This window comes from Gopherus evgoodei, chromosome 8 (assembly GCF_007399415.2).
Source record: "Gopherus evgoodei ecotype Sinaloan lineage chromosome 8, rGopEvg1_v1.p, whole genome shotgun sequence".
In the NCBI taxonomy this organism is placed as follows: domain Eukaryota; kingdom Metazoa; phylum Chordata; order Testudines; family Testudinidae; genus Gopherus; species Gopherus evgoodei.
Window position 1 is genome coordinate 60,173,828 of NC_044329.1, and position 26,307 is coordinate 60,200,134.

Below are 26,307 nucleotides of genomic sequence, written 5' to 3' on the forward strand. Positions count from 1 at the left end.
TCTAATCCCCTCTCTGAGTTGCTTGCTCATCCAGTTTGGCCTTCAACTCCTGCCCATGGTTTTTTCCCCTTTCTTGGGATGCAGGCTTCTCACAGTCTCTGCAGCTGCGACTTAAAATAATTCCAGGCCTTCTCCGCATTTAAATCCACTAATTCCTCTGTCCAATCCACTTCCCTAACTAATTTCCTTAACTCTTTAAAATTAGCCCTCGAGAAGTCGAAAACCCTAATCCCAGATCTACATTTGTTTATCCTTCCATCTAGTTTGAACTGAATCAGCTCATGATCACTCGAACCAAGGTTGTCCCCTACCACCATTGCGTCTACGAGGTCCTCACTGCTCACCAACACCAAATCTAAAATCACTCCTCTGATGACTAGAAACCTTCGTCTAATTTCAAGTCTAAACTTTCTGATGGCCAGTTTATATCCATTTGTTCTTGTACTAAACCCTTGCAACTTTCCTTTCCAAGTTCAAGGTGCACATCTTTGACTTCTTCTGAAATAATAATAAGCATACTTTTATGTGATGTCTGGGTCATGGGAAGCCAGATCTAGTGGCCAGAGCCAGAGTCCACACTCATGAGACAGGAGTCAAGAGTCAGCTGGGTCAGGATACTGGGAGATGACAACCATGAGTTGGAAATCAGAGTCAGGCCAGGTCAAGATACCAGGGGTCAGAGGCAGGAGACAAATTGGAGATCAAAACCATGAATCAGATGCCAGGAGTCATGCTGGGTCAGGATGACAGGAAGTAAAACTGGGGAAGCAGGAAGTGCAAGGCACACAGTCCAAAACAGGGAGGAGCTCACTTGTTCAGACAGCTTACTGTTTCTGCTGCTGGCTTAAGTGGGGCCAGTGGGCTAATCAGCCGCTCGGGGACTCCTTCAATAGGACATCAGGGTCAGAGCCTCAAACTGGAGCTTGGCTTCATAGGTCCTAGGTAAGCAGTTGTCATCAGTCTATAACATGGAAGGTTGTAATATGGCTGCTCCTGCGGACCTGAGTTCAAGACTCATAGATAATGCCACATACAGCACAGCAGATGTTAAATATTGTTTTTTTAAATACAAAAAAACCTGTTCTCATGTAAATTTCCCACTGGGGAGAGGAAGTGAAGAAAAAGAGGCTCATATATGACTTGTGATAGTCATGTCAGTTAATGCACCTCAGGAAGGTGTGGAAATACCATGGTGATGGGCACAGTATAAGAATCTGAATAGAATTGGAAAGTTGAATTAAGGAAAAAATTGAGCATAGCAAGTTTGGTAGAGAACCCTATTGCAGATAACATTTTTGTGTCAATGTTTGTTGTCTCATAGGCTTTAAGGCTAGAATGGACATTATGATCCTCTAGTCCAGGGATAGGCAACCTATGGCACGTGTGCTGAAAGTGGCACACAAGCTGATTTTCAGTGGCACTCACACTGCCCAGGTCCTGGCCACCGGTGCGGGGGGCTCTGCATTTTAATTTTAAATAAAGTTTCTTAAACGTTTTAAAAACCTTATTTAAGTTGCATACAACAACAGTTTAATTATATGTTATAGACATAGAAAAAGACCTTCTAAAATTGTTAAAATGTATTACTGGCACACGAAACCTTAAATTAGAGTGAATAAATGAAGACTCGGCACACCACTTCTGAAAGGTTGCTGACCCCTACTCTAGTCTGACCTGCTGCACACTACAGGCCACTCCTTTAGTAGGCTTATAATGTTTGTCTGCGTTACTAAAGCTCTTAAATCTTGATATAAATCTTGAGATCAGATAAACTTAAATTTTATAAACAGGACATTTTTCTTTTACAAAAAATATCAGGACATACTTTATAAAGGATGCTTTATCAGAAAACTTTTTCAAAAAAATTTGTCAGTTTCAAAATATCCAAGATGACAGCATCCAACTTAAAGTGTCTCAGGTTTTAGCTAAAAAACATTAAAATGAATAGGAGGTTGCACAGCTGAAACCAAGTGAAACTGAATATTTACCTCTGTTTTTTAATTCTTTATCCCTGTATTCCATTGGCTTATCTCTTGGTTTTGTCCATATCACTAAACCGATCTTTAACTTGGTATAGCTCTGTCTTCATATTTTTCCCCTTGTCCAGATGTGTATGTTAGTAGAACATTAGAGTATATCTAAACAATTTCAGCTTGTACCTATGGTTAGTTAGAGATGCCTTTGGCTAAATATTCATCAACCTATGAAATGCTATTTCATTTAGGTTACACTGCTGAGGTCTAAGGAGTGCCACTTATTTCTACTCTATCTATAGATTAATCAGTTAAATGTTAGCATCACACCATACCTTTCTACAGGCGTCTAAAAGGGGTGGAGGGAACATGTTGTATTATATGGCATGAACTGAGAGTAAAAATATTGGATACACTATATGGTACAACGAATACAAAGGAGATATTGTCCTCAGCCAATGAATAATTCCTTCCGTGTACAAAGTGCTTTGCATCAGTTTTGTTTTTTCCATTCAGGAGAACTCATAGTTTAATGGTAAATTATGGCTTCACACAGTGCTGGCTTTCTGTTATTTACATTCATTATTTGTCATTCATTACCCAAGGGACAATGAGCCTTGGGTAAAATGGCTAATTGTCCCCACCAACCAAGAGAAATGACAAAGTGTTATACACATATTTTTTTCTGCGTTTTCCTTCCTAATGGGAAGCCTATAAACATTTAGAATACCCTTATTAAGAGCTACTTAGCTGTGACAATATTGCATACTTCATTCATATGGACAGAAACATAATTTCAAGTGTGTTCACTGGAAGGAAACTGAAATGTTCCTATCCTGATTTTTCTTATACCACATGTTGTTGAACTCTTTGTTTAGCATTGTCACTTTGGTTAAATAGTGAGAAAATTTCCAGCATGAGTAGAAAGTCAAGAAAAGAATCATTATGGTTGATTAAAGCTCATCAAATAATCCAACTATCCTTTACAAGCGTTATCTAATATTTGGAAAGGCAGTAGTCTTGTTTAGCTATCTCTCAAATATTAGGGCATTTTAAACCTCAATGCAAATAGCTATATTTTTGTTCCAGCCAAATAGCTGATATAAAAAAGGCTAAATCAATGCCAGGCTACAGCTTTGATCTCAGCTAAGGCAAATTGCCCAAATTATTTGATAGTTAGGGAACAATCTCTTTCCTTAACCAATGGTCACATGAAACATTCCAGTACAATTCAAGATGACTCAGCTTGTTATATTTAATATTCAAAAGAAAACAAAGTGAAAATAACATGGATTTTTTCTTTCATGTTTAGACATACAACTCCTAACCCATGAAATATGTACAAAGAGAACCTCTTGAAAGTAAGGTTATTTAATCTAGAGCTCTTTTAGCTATGCTGTAGATGCCCTTCTCAGATAAACTCAGTGGGCTCTAGCCCAGCTCTGCCCCCTTACCCTCCCATCCCAATTGCCATCTGCTGGATTTAAAACCAAAACAGTGCAGAATGACCAAATAGAGGTCTTCTACTCTACTAATAAAAAAATGGAAAAAACCAAACCAAACCATTAAGATTTCTACTTACACAGGATGGTTATTACAATGCTTGTGGTTTCACTCATATCAGTTTCCTGCTACATATTGAAAAGATTAATTGTTTGTTTTCTCACAGATATTTAACTTCCTTTTATATTTTGGTACTCAATGGTTCAACTTTGAACAACATTTTTGACAGAAAATTTGGATGAAATGTTAGACTTTAACTCTGTCAAAAGTCTCTTACTCTTTTGAGGGTCATTTTTCATACCCAAGACTGTCTGTCTTCAGAGCAGCCTTTAAGAAGTCACTTATTCTTTCTCTATCATTGTTATTCATCTTTAAAATGAGAATGAGAGGGAAATTGTGAGACTGTGTTTACCAAATACTTTAAGTTAAACTAAAATGACTAAAATGAGAGAGGCATGTACAGTCTCCTCACACTCATGTATATACTGTTATGATGGGCAAAAATTCCCATGAGGCATTCCACATTGTTTCACGGTGGGTCATGTCTAAAAGCCTTCAAAGGAATGCATGGCCCCCTTGCAGAGTCCCCCTAAACTTGGCTGCTAAATCTTGTGGAAAAATGCAGATAAATTTATGCTGACTTATCTTGGCAGGTGGATGTTGTTAGCTCGAGCTAAGATATTAAAGGCGTTGGAGTGTCACTCTGTGGCCGAGTAAGGTAGGAGCTAAAGAAGTTGAGATCATACAGGGAAAGCACCAGGAAGAGCCAAGCTTGGGAGAAATTTAAGTCTGAAGTTTTTGTTTTCATTAGCATTAAAGTCAAGCCCAAGGAAGGGATAAGTTTAGACTATATGTGGCAAGCCATGTCCTCGGGGGTGTTGTGACAGATGTGAGATCTGGGGATTGTAAGGTGTTCAAACAATTATATTGAAATGTGCCAGGGAAGCATGGATTTTCAGGCCAGTAAGTGTTAAGTGGCTTTCCTAGGGAGTCTCTGGGGAGTGGTTAATGCAAATGCCACAACCTAGTTATGCAAAAAGCTAGCCTTTTGAGGTTATGCCCTGAGGAGACAGTGATTAAAAGGTTACAAAGTGCTGGGGATCAAAGGCCTGAGCTGTATAAAGAAACAGCTGAACTGTCCAGTTTGAGCCTACTTCCTGATCTAAAACCTGACATGAACTTGTAACCAACGGGGCAAACCCAGCCAAACTCCTATGTTGGAGTTGGGGTGACCTCTGGTAAGCTTTTAGCATGTGTGTAAATTCTTTAATACGTTTTCTCAGTAATGCTTTTTCTCTAAGAATAAATGCACTTTGCTTTGTGAAAGTTGGCTGGTAACTGGTGTACCCTGTGATAGCTCCTGGAGAAAGAGTTAACCACATGTGCTGGACCCTAGTCAGGTCTTCTGGGATATTGCAGTGAAGTGCAGAAAAATTGCAAGTCTAAACTTCCGGTCTGAATACAGGTGATGTCTGGGAAGCCTAAAACTTTAAGTGGGTGCCCTCAAGGAAGACCAGGAAGTGAGTAAAAATGCAGTTAATCCTGAAATTCTGACAGGTGTTTCTTTATGTGTGTATTCTGGTCAGAGCTAGGTAAGAACTTTGCCTACTTGCATATATATTTGCACCCAGTCTGGGAATTTGCTGTGTGTACAAGATCAAGTTTGGTTACTTAAGAGCAAAATTATTCTGAGCCTCTATATTAATAGAATAGGAGCACATGGGCCAAATTTATCTCTTTGAGCTTTGCAGAATTTTGTGTGTGCTGATCTGTCTGTAGATGGAGTTTCCAGGCAAAGCTAAACCCTCTCTAATGATACCTATATTAGAATAAAACTAAGAACAATTTAGTAAAACAGTATAACAACAGCAGAAGATATAGAAAATTGCCAACTTTTTTACCTGTGTTTTTTCTCTTCCTTACTTGTATGCTAGCTTTCATATGTGAGCTATTGATTTATTTAGTTTAGTCTTATTAAAAGATGTGCCTGGAGAAATGTAATCTATTGAATGACTCCAATAGTGACTAAAAGAACTAAAGAAGAGGGGTGGCCTTTTGGTTAAGGTACTGAACTGAGGCTCAGGATGTCGGGGTTAAATTCATGTCTCTGCAACAGAATTCCAGTGTGATACTGTGCAAAGCATTTAATCTCTCTGTGCCTTAGTTCCCTATTTGTAAAATGGGCATAATAGTTCTTTTGCCCACCCTTTGTCTGTCTTGTGTAGCAGGATGTTCACCTGCTCCTGGCCTGAAAGGGGTTAAAATCCAGCCCTTGGAGAGGACTGGGGCTGGGACCCTTAGGCTGAGCTGATTGGGAGGCAGCCACAGTTGTGGTCATGCCTCAGACAGTCTCAGCTGGCTCTATAAAAGCCAGGGGCAGACACTCTGGAGCTGCGCTCCCAGCGCTGCGGCACTGTTTACACTGACGCTTTACAGCGCTGTATATTGCAGCGCTCAGGGGTGTGTTTTTTTCACACCCTGAGCGAGAAAGTTGCAGCGCTGTAAAGCGCCAGTGTAGCCAAGGCCACAGTCTCCTCTAGCTGTAGAGGGAGATGGGCCTGGCTACTGGGGAGCTAGAGAAGGTACCTGGAGTGGAGCAGGGCTGGGAGAAGGCCAAGGGAGCTGGGGAGCTCTAGCCTGGAAACCCCTCAGGCTGTGGCCTATTATAAGGCCAAACAAGTACTGGGGTAGTTACAGGACAGCCCAAGGCTAGGAAGAGGCAGCAGGTCCAAACTCAACCTTGCCTGTGATGAGTGGCTTATACTGCAGTCTGCCTCAGGAAGCAGGGGCTTGTTGGTGACTGGCAGTAGCCTACAACTGAGGCGAGATGGGAATAGTGGGTGGGGGTTCCCCAGAGAGGGCTGACCCAGTGAGACTGTGGGGCACTGCAGGGGGCAGCACCCCAGTCTAAAAAGGTCACTGGGGTCCAAGAGGGACTTGGGACCCAGCAGGAAGGGGGACACCAGCCTGCAGAGGGTGCTCCTGTGTCGAAGAACTAATTCTCGGGACGACCGACAGGAGTTGCCGCAGGGGTGAGTTGCCTTCCCGTTACATTAGTGGTGGAGAATGCGGGCATGGATGGTCCGCCCTGATACAAGGGCAGGACAAAGGACTGTGGGACTATTGCCCAGACACTGCAGCTGTAAGAAGGACTGATGGATCCTGGGTTCTCTGGGGTGTTTTATGCTGAGACCTCAGGTACCATCCCTGGCTGGGCCCTGGTGTCAGCGCCCCAGTGGAAGGGGGCTGACAACCTGCAGGGAATCCTGGAGGCCCAGGAGGGATTGTGGGAGATGAGAGGCCTTCCGGGAACAGTTGGGCCAGCTGGTATGGGAACAGCAGGCCCTGGTAAACCTCCTCAAGAAGGAGTTCCAGAGAAGTGGTGGAGACGGCTGGGAGAGGCAGAGAGCTGGGACCAGGAGGCCCATGGACAAGCGCTGGACATGTTATGCCTATTTAAGTCAAGGACATATAAAAAGGGATTGTCCCCACTGGGGCGAGGGCTGGGCGCCTGTCATAAACAGATAGCTAAGGGTTAATGTCTCTTTCACCTGTAAAAGTTTAACAAACAGTGACCTGCAACACCTAACCAGAGGACCAATCAGGAGACAAGATACTTTCAAATCTCGATGGAGGGAAGCCTTTGTTTGTGGTTTTGGCTTTGTTCTCTCTGGGTCCTGGAAGGGACTAGACATGCAACCAGTTTTCTTGCCAATCTCCCTGCTACAGTCTCTCATATATTCAGAAGAGTGAGTATTTTTAGTAAGAAAGGTGGTTATAGTCTTTTGATTGTTTCTGTATTTGCAAATGTGTAGTTTGCTGGAACTATTTTAAATTGTATTTTGCTGGGTGGGGGCTTCTTTCTAGTTTCTATAAGCTGACAGACCCTGTAACTTTTTACCATCTAAATTGCAGAGAGAACCTTTTACTTTTTTTTCTTTCTTTTTATTAAAAGTTTTGCTTTTAAGACCTGTCTGATTTTTTCCCCTTGTTGAGGCTCAAGGGAATTGAGTCTGTACTTAACAGGGAAGGAGAAGGGTGGAATCCCTTTGTTTTAGATTCACAGAGTTTGAATCTGTATTGCCTCTGGGTGAGGGGAAAAGAGGAGGGGCCGGGAAGGTAACATTCCTCTGTGTGTGGTGATTCAAGGAGTTTGAATCACAGTGATCTCCTAGTGTACCCAGGACAGGAAAGAGCTGGGAGGAAGAAAGGAGGGGGAAGGGAAATGGTTTATTCCCCTTTGTTGTGAGACTCAAGGAATTTGGGTCTTGGGGTCCCCAGGAAAGGTTTTTGGGGGGACCAGAGTGCCCCAAAACACTATATATTTTTGGGTGGTGGCAGCTTAACAGATCTAAGCTGGTAATTAAGCTTAGAGAAATTCATGCTGGTACCCCATATTTTTGGACTCTAAGGTTCAGATTTGGGAATTATACCATGACAGCACCTCACCCAGGAGAAAGACAGGGGCAAGTCCTGGGGATAGTTCACCAGGTGAGGGAACCTGGGTAGCTGCCAATATGTTGGGCCTGTGGGCAAAAGGGCCATATGTGGTGGGCATGCCCAGGCCCAAGTCTGAGGGTTCAGGTCCACCCTGGTGGAAGGGGGGGACCTGAGAGGGACTGAGGAGGAGCCAAGGCCAGGAGACCCCCCTACTCCCCGGAGTGGTGATCTTGAGGGGGAGGTATAGCGGGGTGGTCACCCACTTCTGGTCTGAAAGGAGTTAAAAGCCAGCCCTTGGAGAGGACTGGGGCTAGGAGCCTTAGGCTGGGCTGATTGGGAGGCAGCTGCAGCTGTAGCCATGCCCCAGACAGACTCAGCTGGCCCTAAAAAAGACAGGGAAGCCGGGGCAGACACACAGTCTCCTCTAGCTGTAGAGGGAGATGGGCCTGGCTGCTGGGGAGCTAGAGAAGGTACCTGGAGTGGAGCAGGGCTGGGGGAAGGCCAAGAGAGATGAGGAGCTCTGGCCTGGAAACCCCCCCAGGCTGTGGCAACTGCATCACCTTGTTGACTCATATTCAATGTATGATCCACTGTAACTCCCAGATTCTTTTCAGCAGTACTAACACCAAGCCAGTTATTCCCCATTTTATATTTGTGCATTTGATTTTTCCTCCCTAGGTGTGGTAATATGCACTTGTCTTTACTGTATATCATGTTGATTTCAGACCAATTCTCCAATTTGCCAAGATCTTTTTGAATTCCAGTCCTGTCCTCCAAAATGCTAGCAACAACTTCCCAGCTTTGTGTCATCTACACATTTTAGAAGCATACTCTCCATTCCATTATCCAAGTCATTAATGAAAACATTGAATTGTACCAGACCCAGGGAAGACCCCAGCAGATATAACTCCTCTCAATTTGACTGTGAAACATTGATAACTACTCTGACCACATTTTTTCAACCACTTGTTACCCAGTTTATAGTAATTTCATCTAGACCACATTTCTTTAGACCTTAATCTCAGACAAAATCATGCGAAAGCAGTGACAAGCAAGTTCTGGAGTCATTTTGAGTCTGACATCCTGTATGCTTTGCAATTAGGCTTCAGACCACGGCCATGCATAGAGATAGATCTGGTATCACCACCTTCTGGCCATGGATGGAGGCTATATCTCAGCATTCATGCTACTTGATCTCTTTACAGCTTTTGATAAAATCAACCACTGCTGCTGAACTGCCTACGTGATTTAGGAAAGGTCTATACTTAAAACACTGTATTGGCACAGCTGCACCAGTGCAGCTCCTTTGTTATATAGCTTTAATGAAGATGCCATAAGCCAACAGGAGAGAACTGTCTCGTGGGTGTAATTAATCCACCTCACTGAGAGGCAGTATCTGTGTCAATGGGAGAAGCTCTCCAGCCAATATAAAGCTGTCTAACTGGGGCTCAGGTTGCCCCTGAGCGACATAGTTATACTGATGTAAGTCTGTAGCTTAGACCAGACCATAGTTGGAGCAGATAGTGCAGCATTACAACAGCCCAATCATTCTGCAATTAGAGGACTTGGAGAGTGGTAGAGCTAAAGTGAGTGACACAGAGAGAATTCTACATTGGGCAGATACAACTATATCAGGAGAACTGACTATAACATGGTTGTCTCCTGTAATACATGCATTACCTCCCAAGCTCCCCCTCATGGCCAGAGGTGGCTCTTTGGCACCATGCCTCAGTTTCCCCTTCTGCTCAGGTTTCCAGGAATAGTCCACAAAGGCTAGGGATATGGACTTATTAACAAAAATATCAAAACAATCCTTAAAATGAAGTCCCAAAATAAGTCACTCTCTCCAGGGCCACCGAGAGTGGGTTCAGGCCCCCCCAGCAAGGATGGACTAGGTAAACAGGGCCGACAAAGCCAGGGATGTGGGGCCCCGGGTCCCCTTCCAGACCGCCGGACCCCAGTAATTTGTACCAGCTTCCCCCCGGCTCTTGTCGGCCCTGACTCTCACTCGCCTCCAGACAAGTCCTTTCACAGGCCTCTGCCTACTATGTCCAACTCTCTGGCTCCAGCAGCTCCAATCCCCTTTACCGCTCTCCAGGCCCTCCCCCGGCTTCCGAGGGTAGGAGTCTTCTGCATGCTGTAGCTGTCATCTGCAGCTGCTTTCTCAGGTCAGCTGCACCTTTCCAGCCCTGCCCTGTGTTGTGTTGTGTTGTGTTGTACTCCTAGCCCTTCCTAGCTGGAATGTTAGGCTCTGGTTCAAACTCCTTCCCCCAAGAATCTGTCCCTTCCTCCTTTATATCCACAGGCCTGGCCTGAGTTAATCACATGACCTCATGCATTACTCCGCATCCAGGGAGGTGAGCTGTTCCTCATCACAGGTGAGGTTGAGATCCCATTTCCCCTTAAAGAAGCCAGCAGTGCTGTGACATCTCCTGGCAAAGATACTTAGTGTAAAAATAAAAGTTGTCTGATTATTTTTTTTAAACCTACTATTATAAACATCGAAGATTAATGTAAATGAAAAAGATTAGAGAAAAATGTACCTTTTCTCCCAATTTTTTTATTGTTTACTTTGTGGTTTTGGCAGCACTTTGTCCATAGTTGAACTTGACAAAAATGGTGGAAATTTTTCACCACAAATGTTTAAAATTTCACCATCATGCTGCAAAACAGGAGAGAAAAATATTTAAACTAGGGAAATTGATTGCAAAACTGCAAAAATTGTAGGGGGACTGAGTTGAGGGTCTCCTGTATGATTATTTTGTATGCTAACTTTATTTTAACAATTGACTGGATTAAAAGTCAATTGTGTCCCTTTAAAGCATGTTTCCATTTTGCAGCATAAATGGGATCAAAATGTGTTTTAACAGTGTCTGAAGCCTTGGACATCTCCTGGCCTTACAAGCGATGTGTAACTTTCCTGGGTATGTACAGCTCTGGATTGTTTCATTGCAGGAACTCCTCATGGGGAAGAAAAATACCTAATGTATGACAATAACAGATGTTCATATAAATTCAATACATAGATGTAATACAAAAGTGGTTCCTTTCAGATATGAAAGTACTCACATAGGCAACCTCAATTAAAACGTGCATACTATTACACACATGAAACACAAATCCTTTTTACTTTCCTGCATGCAAAACTGTCACCAACTGACCACTCACAAAACTTGAAATTGTTCTGAGCCATTGTGAAAATGACCAATCTGGAGGTGCTAAATTTGCGGCCTTACCTCTGCTATTCTTCTGGTGATCAGTGATGCTCATGCTGACTTATACAATGTGTATAGCTAAAAATAAGTGGCAAAGGTCTATGGGAACTACTACATTTTATGAAAACACAATGTGAAAACTTCTCTGCCATGATTAAAGTTTAAATTTAAGAGCCACTGGATAGCATTTCAAATTAGGGAGGAAATTAGTGGTGTACAACTGCACTGACTAGTAGGTTTTAAACCAGTGTCTTTTTTGAATAGTTGATTAGATTCAGATCTTCTCACACTACATGTAGGCTAATGTAGCAAGCAATTCATATCCATGCATAGTCTTCCTATTGTGCATTCTGCATCATATTAAAGTGCCGCATGTTTAATGTGGAACAATAGAATGACCATACTAGATCAGACGAATGATCTGTCTATCCCACTATCTTGTTTTCCGACAGTGACCCATGCAAGATGCTTTAGAGGGAAAGAACAGAACAGGGCAATTTATGAGTGATCCATACCCAGTCATCCAGTCCCAGCTTCTGGCAGTCAGAGGTTTAGGGACACCCCAGAGCATGGGAAGACATCCCTGACCATATTGGCTAATAGCCATTGATGGATCTACCCTCCATGAACTTATCTAATGCCTTTTTGAATCCAGTTACACTCTTGGCCTTCACAACATCCCCTGGCAATGAGTTCCACAGGTAGACTCTGCATTATATGAAGAAGTACTTCCTTACATTAGTTTTAAACCTTCTATGTATTTATTTAATTGGATGATCTCTGGTTTTTGTGCTATGTGAAGGGGCAAATAATACTCTTTTATTCACTTTCTCCACACCATGTATGATTCTATATGTCACACTGCTAGGAGTCTTACCATGAAGTCACAGACAGTCTCCTTAGACTCTCCAGTCTATCTTGCCATCCATACAAACTGGACTTAGTGATACAAGGTCACTTACACTAAAAATAACATCACATTCAGATTGGTTCCAATACCAAGAGACTTACCCAGCTCAACTGGGACCCTAGATTTTACACCAAAGACAATGCCTATAGCCAATCCTGTAATGAACTATCTAAAGGTTTATTAACTAGGAAAAAGAAATGAAAGTAATTTGCAGGTTAAAGCAAGCAAACATGAGTTATCATCTAAATCTGATGAGTGGTACATGATCAAGGTGGTTTGTCATCTTGTAGACCTATCACATGCCAGCATCACCTTAAGACTTCGATCATATGCTACCTTAAAGACGTCTCTTTTCTAAGCTCAACTATCCCAGTCTTTTAATCTCTCCTCGTATGTTGGTTGCCCTTCTCTGTATATCTTTTTTGATATAACTTAATATATCTTTTTTTGAGATGGAGTGACTAGAACTGCATTCAGTATTGAAGGTGTGGGCATACAGTGGATTTGTATAGTGGCATTATGATATATTCTGTGTTCTCTCTCCCTTTCCTAATGGTTCCTAACAGTCTGTTAGCTTTTATTGACTGCTGCTGAACATTGAAAACAACCCCAATGACTCCAAGATCTCTCTTGAGTGGTAACAGCTAATTTAGACCCCATCATTTTATATGTATAGTTAAGATTGTTTTCCAATGTTCACTACTTTTCATTTATCAACACTGAATTTCATCTGCCATTTTGTTGCTAAGTCACCTGGTTTTAGGAGATGCATTGGTAACTCTTTGCAGGCAGCTTTTGATGTAACTTTCCTGAGTAATTTTGTATCCTCTGCAAATTTTACCATGTCACTGTTTTATCTGTTTTTCCAGATCATTTATGAATATGATTTGAATCTCTTATCTCAGTTATTGTGGGTTCACTCAACCCTATTTAAAACACACATTCCATATAAATGACAACAACTGGAGAGTTGTCAGCACTGAAGTTAAGTTTTTGTTTTGGCGGTGGACTGGTGGCAGAACAGCAGTACAGTTCACTGCCTTTAGAAGGAACCTGAGATCAAGGATGGACTAGAGACCTAAGACCAAAACTCTGAAGGGTGAGGAATTAACTCAAATTTGTCAAAACTAGAGATGTCTGTTACCCCTTGCAACACTGCTGACAAGTGGTGTTCTCAGATGTGATAATATTCCAGCTAGACTCATTGAAGTGTAAGGTGATGAGTAGCTAATGGACCATGAGAAGGAACATCCGAAGACTGGAAAGGTGCACTATGTATGGGAAAAGATCAAGCAGTAAAGCTTACTGTAGACGTCTTGGCTTTGCAAACTTTTACTTGCTGGTGGTATCATAATAAATTCTGAGGAAATATAGTCAGGAAATTGCTTGTCTGAAACAATTAATGGTCTGAGCGAACAGTTTGCAGCCTGAGGCAAAGCTTAGGACCAAAAGACGTACCAAACTAATCATTAACTGGTTTTCAGAAGCCTATTATAACAAAACTGATGTTTTAATAGCATATCTGCAACCTAGTGCACAAACGTCAGAAAAGTCCTTCCATCTTCTTAAGATAATTTCTACAGAGTGGAGAAACTATTTTAAAATCACAGTAGTATTAACTCCATCAGTTTGCCTACAATCAATTCAGATGTAAGACCCAAAATGACTTCTAAATAATAAAGAAAGAGCTCACCTGGGTCCCAATTAGAACAATACTTGAGCATGTGCTTGACTTCAGTGGTATTTAAGATTAAAGTGAAGTATGTTTGTAAGTGCCATCCTGAATAGGAATGCTTTCCTAATCAGGATCTTAATACTCCTGCTGAATTTGTTAGCTAAAGTGCATGCTCCTAAAGTATATGTGTTCTTTCACATGATATAAGAGGCTGCCTTGGAAAACAATTGGCCTATGGGGTGAAATAGTATGAATGCTGACAAATTCTATTCAGAACCAGGGATGGTCAGATTGGTTGCAAATACTCTATTTTGTGTTAGTTCACAAAAAGCTTGGTTCTGGGGCACATGCTAGAGTGATTTCTTTTGTGGGAAACACATTTTTTTTTCCTCAAGCCACTCAAATACCTTTTCTCCTGCCATATAGTGAGGGAGAGAAGAGTCAGCCAACATGGAAACAGAGTTGCTTTTTGATAAGCACAGTTCTGGAGTAGGCTGTGTTCTTGGCATCAAATAAGAGAATACTGATTTTTAAAAAACTTGCTGATGATGTTATTGAGCTCAAATTGTTATCTAGCATGAAGGGTTCTGCTTGCTAATGTTTACATATTGGTTACGCTTCCAGATGATTTATAGGATGTTTGTAGTTCTAAAAACATTTGATCAAGGGTTGTGGTGATGCAGAGATGAGTTGTCTTCACAATCATCCTTTTCTGGTGGTCAAAATCAACCATTTATTGCTACTGTTTTTTGCCTCTTAACTGATTTCTAATATGTCAAACTTCATCTGTCCCCCATGGCATCTTTGTTTCCTTAATAGCCTCTAACTGGGGCCTTGTATGAAAGTTTAAATTAATCTACCAGTTCACTCTTATACACTGTTCTGTTGACTTCTGTCTCTCTTGAACCTATTACAGTGGTTAATGTTCCTCTACAGATGTGGTGATAGTTTGTCCTTAGCATGGTTTGTCCCATGCTCAACTGTGGGGTTTTGCTCTCTATGTGTATATGTATGCGTATATATGTATATATATTAAATGTGGGGTTAGTATCTCTTAAGGGGGTGAGACAAAGTAGTCTGCCTTGGAAGAAAATGTCACCTAGTGGTCCATCCTGGCATGGCCCTTTAAGGGTTGGGAGGGGAGAGAAAAGGATGAGGAGAGGGAGAGAGAGAGCACGAGCGCTAAGAGTCGTGAAAATTAATGGTTTCAGAGTAGCAGCCGTGTTAGTCTGTATCCGCAAAAAGAACAGGAGTACTTGTGGCACCTTAGAGACTCGTTAGTCTCTAAGGTGCCACAAGTACTCCTGTTCTTTTTGTGAAAATGAATAGTGCTTCAAATACATTTTAAGGGCCCAAAATTTTACAGAAAGGGCAAGACTTCCTCTCACTCCTTCAACTGGGAAGGAGTTGGACCCCAGCAAAAACGCTGCCTCCTCCTCCATCAGAGCAGGCAGACTTGCCAGGAGATGACTGACTTGCTGAACCCTCCAGAATGGAAGGTTGGAAAGGGGGGTTAGCTGAAGGAATCTGGTAAAAGTCTTGCAGCTGATTATTCCAAGGCAAGAGGCCTTATACACAACCCTCAGCTCCAGAGAGAGGCCTGAGTGGGAGTGCCTGTCAGGAGGAGGGAGATATTGACTGCTCAAAAGGTGATACAGAAAGGGACTCTGCAGCAGCTGGGCTGTATTGCAAGTGAAAGGCTGGGAGCAGTCGTTGAGAAAGTACCTTCATAGCTAGCTAAGGAGAAGCTGTGAGGAACCATAGATTCAGCTGGGGACTGCAGAGTCCAGAGACTTGGTGAAGATGTTGACAAGCAGGGAAATGGCAGAGGGATTTAGAAAAACAACAGTCCTTATCCACCTAAACAGGGTCCAGAGGAGAAGGCTGGCTTAGGTTCCGCTACCCTTCCCCAGACTAAGAGGGAAGGTACAGGCATCGGGGGAGAAAAGGACAAGTATTGCGGGCCTCAGACAAAGGCTGAGAACTAGTCTCGAAAACCATTAGACTTTGGGGTTTCCTATCTGAGACTTTTTTTGCTAAACTAGGAAGGGGCACTGGACTGAGCATTGACCAGGTCAGAGGGCTATGTCATGTACGACAATAGACTGTTGTGGCATCGGAATAACGAAAGAGGCAGCTGAATGGAAAGAACCCCTGCAATGCTGCTGCTGGACACGGAGAGGCACTCTGGAGGTGTGAGATGTGATTACAGGGGACTAACACAGGAACATGCGGAGCTGTAAAGAAGGCCCAGAAGCCTTGCTGTTTCAAGACTTAGCAAGCTGCTTAACTACTGGCTGTACTCATTAATCACTTTTAATAATCATTTTTTGGTTTAGTACCCATCCAGTACTAAATATTGTCCTCTGGATATATTGGCTTAAGAAAGTCTCACTTTATTGGGAAAGCTTATTGTCAAGTCTCTTCTCAGTGAATGGTGGTCCACTAGGAAGAGCTGCGAGGCTGAAGAGTGTTTCCAAAGTAGTCAGTAGTACCCTCGTGTGGGAAGTTACTATCAGATTTAGGATGTATTTACAGGAATGTAAGCTTGCAACATTTGTCTTCCTGTCTTCCAGACAGGAAACTTCTGCTTTGATTTCATAAGAACTGATAAACTGTTTCCTGAAAGTCTTATCACTAGCTGGCCCATCCATGAGAATAAGTACGACTTGTAGGGAGGGAGAGGAACTCAAGGGGAGAAATCAGCAAGTCAAATTAACATCAGACAAATGCAAGGACAAACAAGTAACCATCAATAAGATTAGTGATACAGCTTATAGACTCATTATTACAATGCCTAGCACTAGAACGTACTCAATTATAAGGTTGGTATCTTTTTTTTTTTTTTAAATCCTGTGCCAAATAAATAAAAATGATATTTATTAACATAGTTCTAGGGCTAAACTGTGCCTTCACTTACTCCTGTGTTATCTAGCACTTACTGGAGAAGATGGTGTGTATATTTAAAATAAATCTATAAGAACAGAGGTGAACACAAACCAGAAATTCAGATATGGATCTCAAACCCTCCCAAACGCTGGGGAGTTCTCAGTCCAGATATAATTTTGTGACCTAAGACTATCTGAGTATAAAACAGTACAATAGTGCAAAAGATGAGGAGTGACAAACAGAAGGGTTTTTTATAATTTTTATCCACGCCTTATCCACTACAGCAATGGCTCTCATCCTTGTTTTGGTCTGTGATATGCTAAATGGCTGAAAATCGTCTTGTGACCCACCACATTCCATACTCTTTTGGAATTGTAGGATTGGATCTGGGAGCAAACATAATTTTCTTGCCTATTGTAGCCTTTACCACTATTGGTTAGGGTGCCATCCTGGAAGTCAGGAGATCTGGGTTCTGTTCCTGGCTTTGCTACTAACCTACTATGTGACTTTAGGTGAGTCACTTTGCCAGTCTCTTTCTCCTCCCATCTTTTGCTTGTCATGTCTACTTGGATTGTAATTATTTGGGACAGGGGAGATTTCTCTTACTGCATGTTTTGTATAGTGCTGGTCACAATGGGGCTTCTAGGTGCTATTTTAATTCAAATAATAACTGTAGACACTAGCCATTAATCAAATCAATAGCAAAATGGCAACACAAAGGGAAAAATGTTTATTTCCATGGAATATTAGAAAAATTCCATCACCACAGAATCAGCCTCCATTAAATGAAATGAGTAAAGCCATTGTGATAGACTGCCTGAAGATTTCAACAGACATCACTTTATCGACTCATGGGTTTGAGGTTATTCCTGCAAGTATACAGCTTAGAAATTTTTTAAAATGAATGTGTAAAGAGAGTGAGGAAGAGTGGCTGCAACCCACCAAAAACTTGTTTGTGATTCCAGGTTGTTCACCCAGGAAAATCACACACTAGACTGTTGTGTGCTCAGCTGAATCCTTTGGTGGTCTTGAACCTCAGTTTCTGAATCTGTAAGCTAGTTATAATACTTACTTTCCTGTTACCTACATGTGTTTCCAGAATCTTAAAATCTGTAGATTTGTGTTAATCACTTGCCCTAGATGTTTCTCTTCTATTGCTCACAAAGTGACTATCAGCTCTTTTGAGTGGCAAATTGTCAGTGGGAGTGTTAATATAATGTCAGTAAGGTTTTTATAGGTCTTTATCTTTGTTTTCTTAAGATTGCTGTGAGACCAAGAGTCACAAAAAGACTTAGGTGCCCAACTGCCACTTTAGATGCCTAAATCCTAGAATCAGAAACAGTGGGATTCACAAAACATGTGCTCAGCTGCTGAACCCTGTAGGTGCCGAAACTCTCTTGGTGCCTAAATTTTTGCAGTAGAAGCTCCTAGGTGACGGTGTCTATATTTCTGCTTCTGAACATCCTTAGTGCAGCCCAGTGCCTGCATGTCAGAGCCCCAGAGATTAGAGCTTGCCTTGGGGATCAGGCTCCTAAAGGCATGCTTACACCAAATGGCAGTGGGAGCGAGGGACAAAGACCTCTCTTGTAACTTTTAGCTCAGTGTTTAGGGTTCATTTATGGGATGTGGGAGATCTCCCTGGTTCAAGTCCCTTGCTATCTGAGGGGAAAAAGAGATTTGAACTGAGGCTCTGCTGCCTCTCAGGGACTGTTCTTGCCCCTAGGCTATGGGATATTCTGATGTGAGGTCCCTCAGACTCTCCCTTTGAAGCTGTTCCAATGAGTTTTTAAAATGTTATTTGTAACAGGGTATCCCTGGAGGTGGGAGACCATGGATCTTGGGGTATTCCACTTACTAGATGAGTGCTCTAATCCCCAGGTTAGAGTCATTATCAGGTGTTCTCTCTCTCTCTCTCTCTCTCTCTCTCACACACACAGGGCCATAGTGAGTCAGCCCAATTATCCATCTAGTTCAGTATCCTGTCTTCCGACAGATGCTTCAGAGAGAATGAACAGAAACAGGGCAATTTATTGAATGATCAATGCCCTGTCATCCAGTCCCAGCTTCTGGCAATCAGAAGTTTATTGACAACCTCAGCATGGGGTTGCATCCTAGGTGAATACCTTAACTATTTGGCTAAAATTTGAGGGCACTGCTATTGCTGTGGTGGTACCTAACTCCAAGAGAGGGTTTGTAGCTGAGAATCCCAAGAGGAGGTATCTCCCTGAAGCCTGGACTTAGGTGCCTATCTCCCTGAGAGAGGGAGAGTTGAGTACAAACCCCTTGCCTTGGCATCTTACATTGCTTAGCTTAGGCAAGGAGCCACCTAGCATTCTGGCTTTTGTGACTCCCATTCTGAGGTACCTATCTCTCTCCATTCATTGTATAGAGAACCTTGGTGTGCAACCCAGGCTTTGTGAATCCCATGACTTTTTCTAGGTTCCTAAAACTTAAGCATGGCAACCCTGAGTATCACCATACCAAAGTTCCTTTTTGACTCGGTCCAGATGTCAGAAATCATCAAAATATTCTCTTTCAGAAATGAATAATGTAAGTAATCCTGGGAGTCTAGACACACAAGTAACCACTAGACTCCATTTCATGACTAGTAGTGGCAATTCAATGGTTTAGTTTGCAAGTACAAAGAAGTCTGCATATAATTTATTTCTTGAGTATCCTCAGCTGTTTAACATAGAACGGAGTTAATCCTGTGCTTTTGCCTGAAGGAATGCTTAGATTTAAAAAATCCCGACAGTGGAGCTGTCTCATCATTCTCTTAATTTTATTTCCTTTATAAAATAAATTGTTAGCAAAGTTTTCTCACGGGTAGAGAAGGTTATTGGATGGTGTGTCTCACTTCTAAATGTTACATACTATACAATGCCAAAACCAGGAGCAGGGCGATTATCTCTCTCCAATTAAATGTGAAGAGTGAATAGTTCTGGTTCAGTTGCGAGCATGTCCACAGATTGGCTTGATCTTGTTTCTTCCCGGATTTTGAAGGGTGAAGTTTGAGAAACCATCCAATGTGTGGTTCACCTACGATGTAGAACTGTGATTGGGGAAGGTGGGGGAATAGGTTGATATGTGACTTCAGATAATGTTTTATATGGAGGTCCAGTTATTTTGGAAATATTTGGGAAATTCCAATTAGGAAAAAATCTTGTGGGCAGGAACTGAAGGTAGCAGCATCAGTATGAGCAGCTGAGAAGGAAATGGGGGTGATTAAAAAAAATCAGTTATTTAAATGTTTCCTCTCTCCCCTGCATGTCTCTAAACCTTCACAGCTCTTCATGGGCCTGCAGGAAATATGTTTAAAGCAAAGAATGGCATTTAGGTTTAATTTGTTTTAGAGAAGTGTTTCTCTGTGGGCCATGTAGCACTTCCGTGTAGTCTTCCAAGCTGCTTCCGTCAGAATAGTGAAGTATATGTTAGACTCCAAAAAATAATACTTCCTGCTGCTTATAGCCCAGTTCAAGGCTTCTTTAGGATTTCTAGAGGCTTTCTTGAACTACATGGTGAAACAAGCACTTCTGTGTACCTAATGTGGCTTCTTAATATTTCTCTTGGAGAGGTTTTACTAAGGTGCAATTTCAACCAGGATCAAATTTATGAATGCCAGCCACCATTACTGGAGAGATAGCAAACATTTAGGAAGACAGACAAAGAGAACTGGATACATTATTATAGTGGGGTTTATCATTGCATTTTCTGATGATTGGAGAACACTAAACTACTTCATCTTATGCCTGCCACCATTCCGAGATTCCTCAGATAGTGGGAAGTCTCTCAGGGATTGTATAATAGAGTGATTCCTTTTCAGAATGCCCAGTAGAGTAGTATCAGCAGGCTTCATTCCAAAGGATACTGCCAGCTGTAATAGGCAGCCTGGAATGGTGAAAACACAGATTTTTTGGTACTTACAGACTTCTAATATTGTTTCTGATATGTGTCCCAAACTTAATGCCATTGAAGTGAATGGCAAAACTCCCATGGAATTCAGTGGAAGTAGAAAGAGAAACAAGATTCCAGATTCTCAGAAATCTGGGTTACAATAACATAGGAAGCTGAAGTACTCACTGAAGAGAATACAGCTGAAAAGTTGTATGCATTTTCATTTCTTCTTTGAACAAATCATGCTGATATAGACAGATGTAACAATCAAACTTCTTTTAAAACAGTGAGTATTCAAAATGCTTCAGTGAAATATACTTTTAAATATTTTTTTCTTAAAGTGAAGATGCTTAAAAACAGACTTAAAAATAAAACTGAGCCAAAGTGAGACTTTGCATTCTGTACATAGTATACTTTGTACTAGTGAAAAGAGAGTTAAATTCTGAGTTAAGCAATTATTGTGAAAATGCTTTCCATCCATTAAAAAGACATGGTAATTGAAATGCACCCCTTCCGGGGAGAGGGGAAGGGAATATGCACTTTGTTACTCTTTAACTGTGATACAAGCTTTGAAAGAGCTGAATGGAGTATTCAGAAAACTAATGATCTGTGATGCAAATAATAAGGTGTCAAGAGAAGGTTTATTATGCAATAATTTTCCAAAGGGCAAACAAGGTTGTCCACACAATACAATCATTTTTTGACACTTTTTATTTCCCAAATGTAATGCCTGCCCACTCCCCAAAATACCACACTCTCACTTTAGTTCACAAACTGATATTGTGAGTTCAATGCAGACAGCTACTGTAATCATGTACAGGTCATTTCTATTGAGTTGAACTGTAAAAAATCTACAGGAATGTAGAGTCACACACTGATGGTGTTAGAGTAACTCCATGTCCTTTAATGTTAAGGGCTCACTTCTGCAAAATGGATCCAAATGTGTTTTTCTGGGACCATACAAAGTTTTTCCACAGATCTTTCAGGATATAAGATTCTTAAAGATGGAGTCAGCCTTTCAAACACTTACTTGCATGTGTAGTTCCATTGACCGGGAATAAGGATTTGTCAGATCAGACCCTACATTATCTGTTAGTACACGAGGATGGGAGATGGGGAAAGAAGTCTTCCTATTCCCTACATTCAGATACTTGCTATTGCTGTTATAACAGATTACAGTCCCTACTCCTCATGTACTTGCAGGTGCCTTGTCCTCTTGGGGGGATCTTGCTTTGAGTTTCAAGGGTTTCGATTTTTCAGTTGTTTAGCTGGTGGGCTATGCAATTCCACACAGTCCCCATTACAGGGCAGTGCTTAGAAGGCAAAAACATGCCCTCAATGTTATGATTTTTATTTAAATACCATATATATATATTATATGATTTTAGTTTTGCTGGTTAGTTTACCTTTCTGTTACTTAATAAAGAGTGTGTTGTTCTTGTATGAAATGCATTATGTTTAAAATTTGCATACAATATGCACAAAAATAGGGAGGATTGCATATTAACATTAGGAAGAATAAACTCCAGGACACTTGCTGGTACCCTTTAAAACTAGCTTTCATATATTGACCAAAGATACACAGCATTTGTTCCATCTATAACTGTTCTTTGTGGGACACTTTTGCACCATTCTAGCAGTGTAAAAGGGCTTGAATGTGGGTGTAAATATAATTTACTCTCACATTAAGGCCCCTTTACACTAACTGAGTTGTGTAGAACAGAAGTACTTCATATCTCTTTTGCCTGTAAAGGGTTAACAAGATCAGTGAGCCTCGCTGTCTCCTGACCAGAGGACCAGTCAGGGGACAGGATACTTTCAAATCTTGAGGGAGGGAAGTTTTTGTGTGTGCTGTTAGTGTTTGGTTGTTGTTCACTCTGGGGGCTCATAGGGACCAGACGTGCAACCAGATTTCTCTCCAATCTCCCTGATACAGTCTCTTATATGTCCAGAATAGTAAGTACTAGGTGATAAGGTGAGTTAGGCTTATGTTTGTTTTCTTTATTTGCAAATGTGTATTTGGCTGGGAGGAGTTCAAATGTGTATTTGGCTAAAAGGATTTTACTTTGTACTTGTATACTTAGGCTGGGAGGGTATTCCCAGTGTCTATAGCTGAAAGATCCTGTAACATATTCCATCTTAAATTTACAAAAATAATTTTTACTGTTTTTCTCTCTTTAATTAAAAGCTTTTCTTGTTTAAGAACCTGATTGTTTTTTTCATTCTGGTGAGACCCCAGGGGACTGGGTCTGGATTCACCAGGGAATTGGTGGGGAGAAAGGAGGGAAGGGGGAGAGAGGTTAATTTTCTCTCTGTGAATTTTCTCTCTGTGTTAGGATTACTTTCTCTCTCAGGGAGAGTCTGGGAGGGGGAGAGAGAAGGAGAGGGGAAGGTGGATTTTCCTCTCTGTTTTAAGATTCAAGGAGTTTGAATCACAGTGATCTTCCAGAGTAATCCAGGGAGGGGAAGCCTGGGAGAGGCAACGGTGAGGGAAAGGGTTTACTTTCCTTGTGTTAAGATCCAGAGAGACTGGGTCTTGGGGATCCCCGGGCAAGGTTTTGGGGGGACCAGAGTGTACCAGGCACTGGAATTCCTGGCTCACGTACTGAGCTGGTAATTGAGCTTAGAGGAATTCATGCTAGTACCCCATCTTTTGGACGCTAAGGTTCAGAGTGGGGAATTATACCATAACAGGCCTTAGTGTAAAATGAGATTTGGGTTTATTGTATTTAATATTCTCATTATAAAATCACTGAATTTTCCTCAATCAATCATAATGAACCATTGAGTAATGAACAGAAATGCAAGTCTGTATTGGAACTGCATATCAGTGGAATGGAAATTCTTGGAGTGAAGTTAGTATAATTCTGCAAAAACTGACCATTAGGGGAGATAATCCAGCTCAGCAACCTTCTCCCTCTTCTGCTAACCAAAGCATTATCATAGAATATTAGGGTTGGAAGGGACCTCAAGAGATCATCTAGTCCAACCCCCTGCTCAAAGCAGGACCAATCCCCAAATGGTCCCCTCAAGGATTGAACTCATAACCCTGGGTTTAGCAGGCCAATGCTCAAACCACTGAGCTATCCCTCCCCTCCATTATATTTAACTTTGTTTTGTTGGCCAAGTACCAATTTACCAAATTAGTCACACCATGAAAATTAAAGACTTAAATACAATATACTGGTAACATATACAGGGGTTTTTGCAAAGGAACATATTTTGTTTTGGTCATTTTAAACATAGGTTAAGATTAACAGAAAAATCCTCAGATTTTAGTCACTCTGTGGCCCCAATCCTTGGGGTTCAGCTGAATTGTGCTTGAGTGGGGATAGGATGTTCAAATGGACTGTACCTTCTTGCTCAAGTGATCCATGGGGCTGCCAAGGGTTAGTTCAGCTACAATTGTAAGTTGAGGCTGCTCTAATGTAGGGCCGCTTGCAACAGTCCCGTGTCCTTAGAGTGATGCAGAACCAGCTACCCTGACTTTCCACAGTACGAAAATCCCGAGCTGGCCACTTGGGCCATCTTTAAGCTTGGTTTCTACTGCCAGAGTAGAGCAAAAAAGAAATACAGGGATTAACTCATGTTCCTTTCAAGATATGACAGGTCATACTGGGTCTGGGATGTTAGCCAGAAATGAGTTTAGGCACCCAGTGTAGTGAAAGTCTTTTTCGCATGAAAATGCTTTTTTACATTATTTTGAAACCACAAGACGTTTGAAAGAGTATAGTAATGAACTACTTGTAAAGGGGTGGAGGGTCAGCTCATTTCATAGACTGAGGAGAAAGGAAGGTTTGCAAAAGCACTTCTAAGTGAGAGACTGAGGGCCTGATTTTCCAAGCACATACATAAGTGAGTAACTTCCCTTATTCAAATCTCTCATGTGCCAGTTGTGTTTTCACTATATCTTTGGCTTCTTACACAATCCAGGCCCAATCCATGCAAAGTACTAAGGAAACTGTCAGGACTGTCTCTTGTACTTTTAAGTGTCTCCCATGATACATCAGTTAACAGTGGCTACAAATCTTGTAAATAAACATAAGAAGCTATGCTAAAGGAGGTTTATGTCCTTTGTAGATCTATAGCATCTTTCGTTCAAATATAGGGCTCTCAGAATGTGCAAGCATAAATGCACAGATGGAAGCCGGGGGCGACTATTGGAAATATGGTCTATAGTCTATCCATCTGCCTATTGTCATAATGCTTTATGTCCACAGAGGACAGGCAGTATCTAACATCAAAACCATGAAATACCACATATTGCAGCCATTCCGTTTCAATTCCAAGAGCCTCAAATTTCTTAACTGCTTGCTTGCCTCTAACTCCACTCCTGGTCTGAATTATGAGTTATACATAACTATAACAGCTAGAGCCAGGAACGTATTAGCTGTACTAAATTTAGCTGTCGCAGACAATGGGCACTGCTGGCAGTTTGTTTATGGGTCACTGAATCATTTCTCACTTTAAGTAAATAGAAAGAGACTAAAGATGATGGTATTGTTTGTTGAGAATTCCAAAGCAGGCAAGCTGGCAACTGAGAATCTCAGTGGCTAAACTGCGCTTTCAGTAATCAGTGTTTTTCTTATATTTTGATTTATATCTACAAAGTGGTAGGTTGGAGTGGCCCAGTGCTTCTATTCTTGTTCTGTTTCTAGCTGCATTGCAAATATGGCACTGGGGGATAAGAGAGGGAGACAATGAAGTACGGATATCTCATGAAATTACTATTGTTCAAGGGTTTCCTTTGACTTTAGTAGCTGCAGCAGTATTAGTGTTTGCTGCCAAGTGTATAAAGTAGGGGCAAATTATGTATTTTTACCTATGATTGGAAATCATAGTGAGACTGTCTGAGGTGGAAAGAGGTAGGAATCCAGGCCCATTGCTGCAGAGAGAGGACATATCACATCCCTGCCTACCATGAGCGCCTCTCATTGGTTGGACAGATGGTTGCTGTTCGTCAGAATCCATGGTGCTCAAAGGAAGCAGTGCACAGAGAAGTGCTGCGATAGTACCCATATGTGATCATATCCCTGGCCTATAGCCTTGATCTTGTTATTTTGTAGTACAGTGGTAATCTGAGGTACCACTCAAGATCAGGGCCCTATTGTGTGAAGTAAAAAGCAGTCCATTCCCAAAAGTGTTATATCCTTGGGGGCAACAGTTTTAGGAAGAAATCACTGTAGACACAGAGAGCTGTAAACCTTGAAGCAGCCATTTATTGCCACACATAGAACTAACCAACAGCCAGCCAAAACTGGCTAGGCTATCCCCTAATAATCTAACTCAGTTGCCGTAGCAACACAAGATTCTATTACCACAACAACCAAATACACAACAAAAAGCTCTTACAATCTAGCTAAAGACAACACCAAATGTGGGTGTTGTTCACAACAGAAGGGATTGAAGGAGGGAGTCAAGTGTAACAGCACTAGGAACATGTGGTTGTGTAAGACTAGCTCCATTCTTCATTTGAAGGTTTCACCAGACCTGCTGCACCTCAGGCTCTTCTGTTTGTGATTCTTCTGGCTCTCAGGGCTGCATCCATAATCTCATGCCATTCAGTGTGTCTATGTCTCAGTTCATCAAGTGCCATGGCTGACATGGCCACAATCATGAAAAAGCCATCAAACAGATAGGAGGAAGAATAGAAAAAGATGGGTTTTTCCAAGACAGACTGCTAGAAAAAGGGTAGTTTTTTGAATACTGGAGTCCCACTGCTCCCAGAATTCAGAAAAATCCCAATGAGGGCTGCAGGAAGCAGCAGCCAGCACATCCCTTGGCTCACAGTGCTTCTCGCAGCCCCCA

At 41.7% G+C, this 26,307-nt stretch overlaps 1 protein-coding gene across 3 annotated transcripts in view; it reads left to right on the top strand.

The window, feature by feature from the left end:
* Positions 1-26,307, top strand: part of PLA2G4A (phospholipase A2 group IVA) — a 308,898-nt gene that overhangs the window by 137,982 nt on the left and 144,609 nt on the right. The window contains exon 1 of one of the 3 annotated variants that reach the window (XM_030572625.1): positions 20,492-20,785. The exons of the other annotated variants lie outside the window; for them this stretch is intronic. The gene's annotated coding sequence lies outside the window, so the exon portion shown is untranslated. Of the gene's footprint in view, positions 1-20,491; positions 20,786-26,307 lie in introns of those variants that run through there. 3 annotated transcript variants of the gene reach the window in all.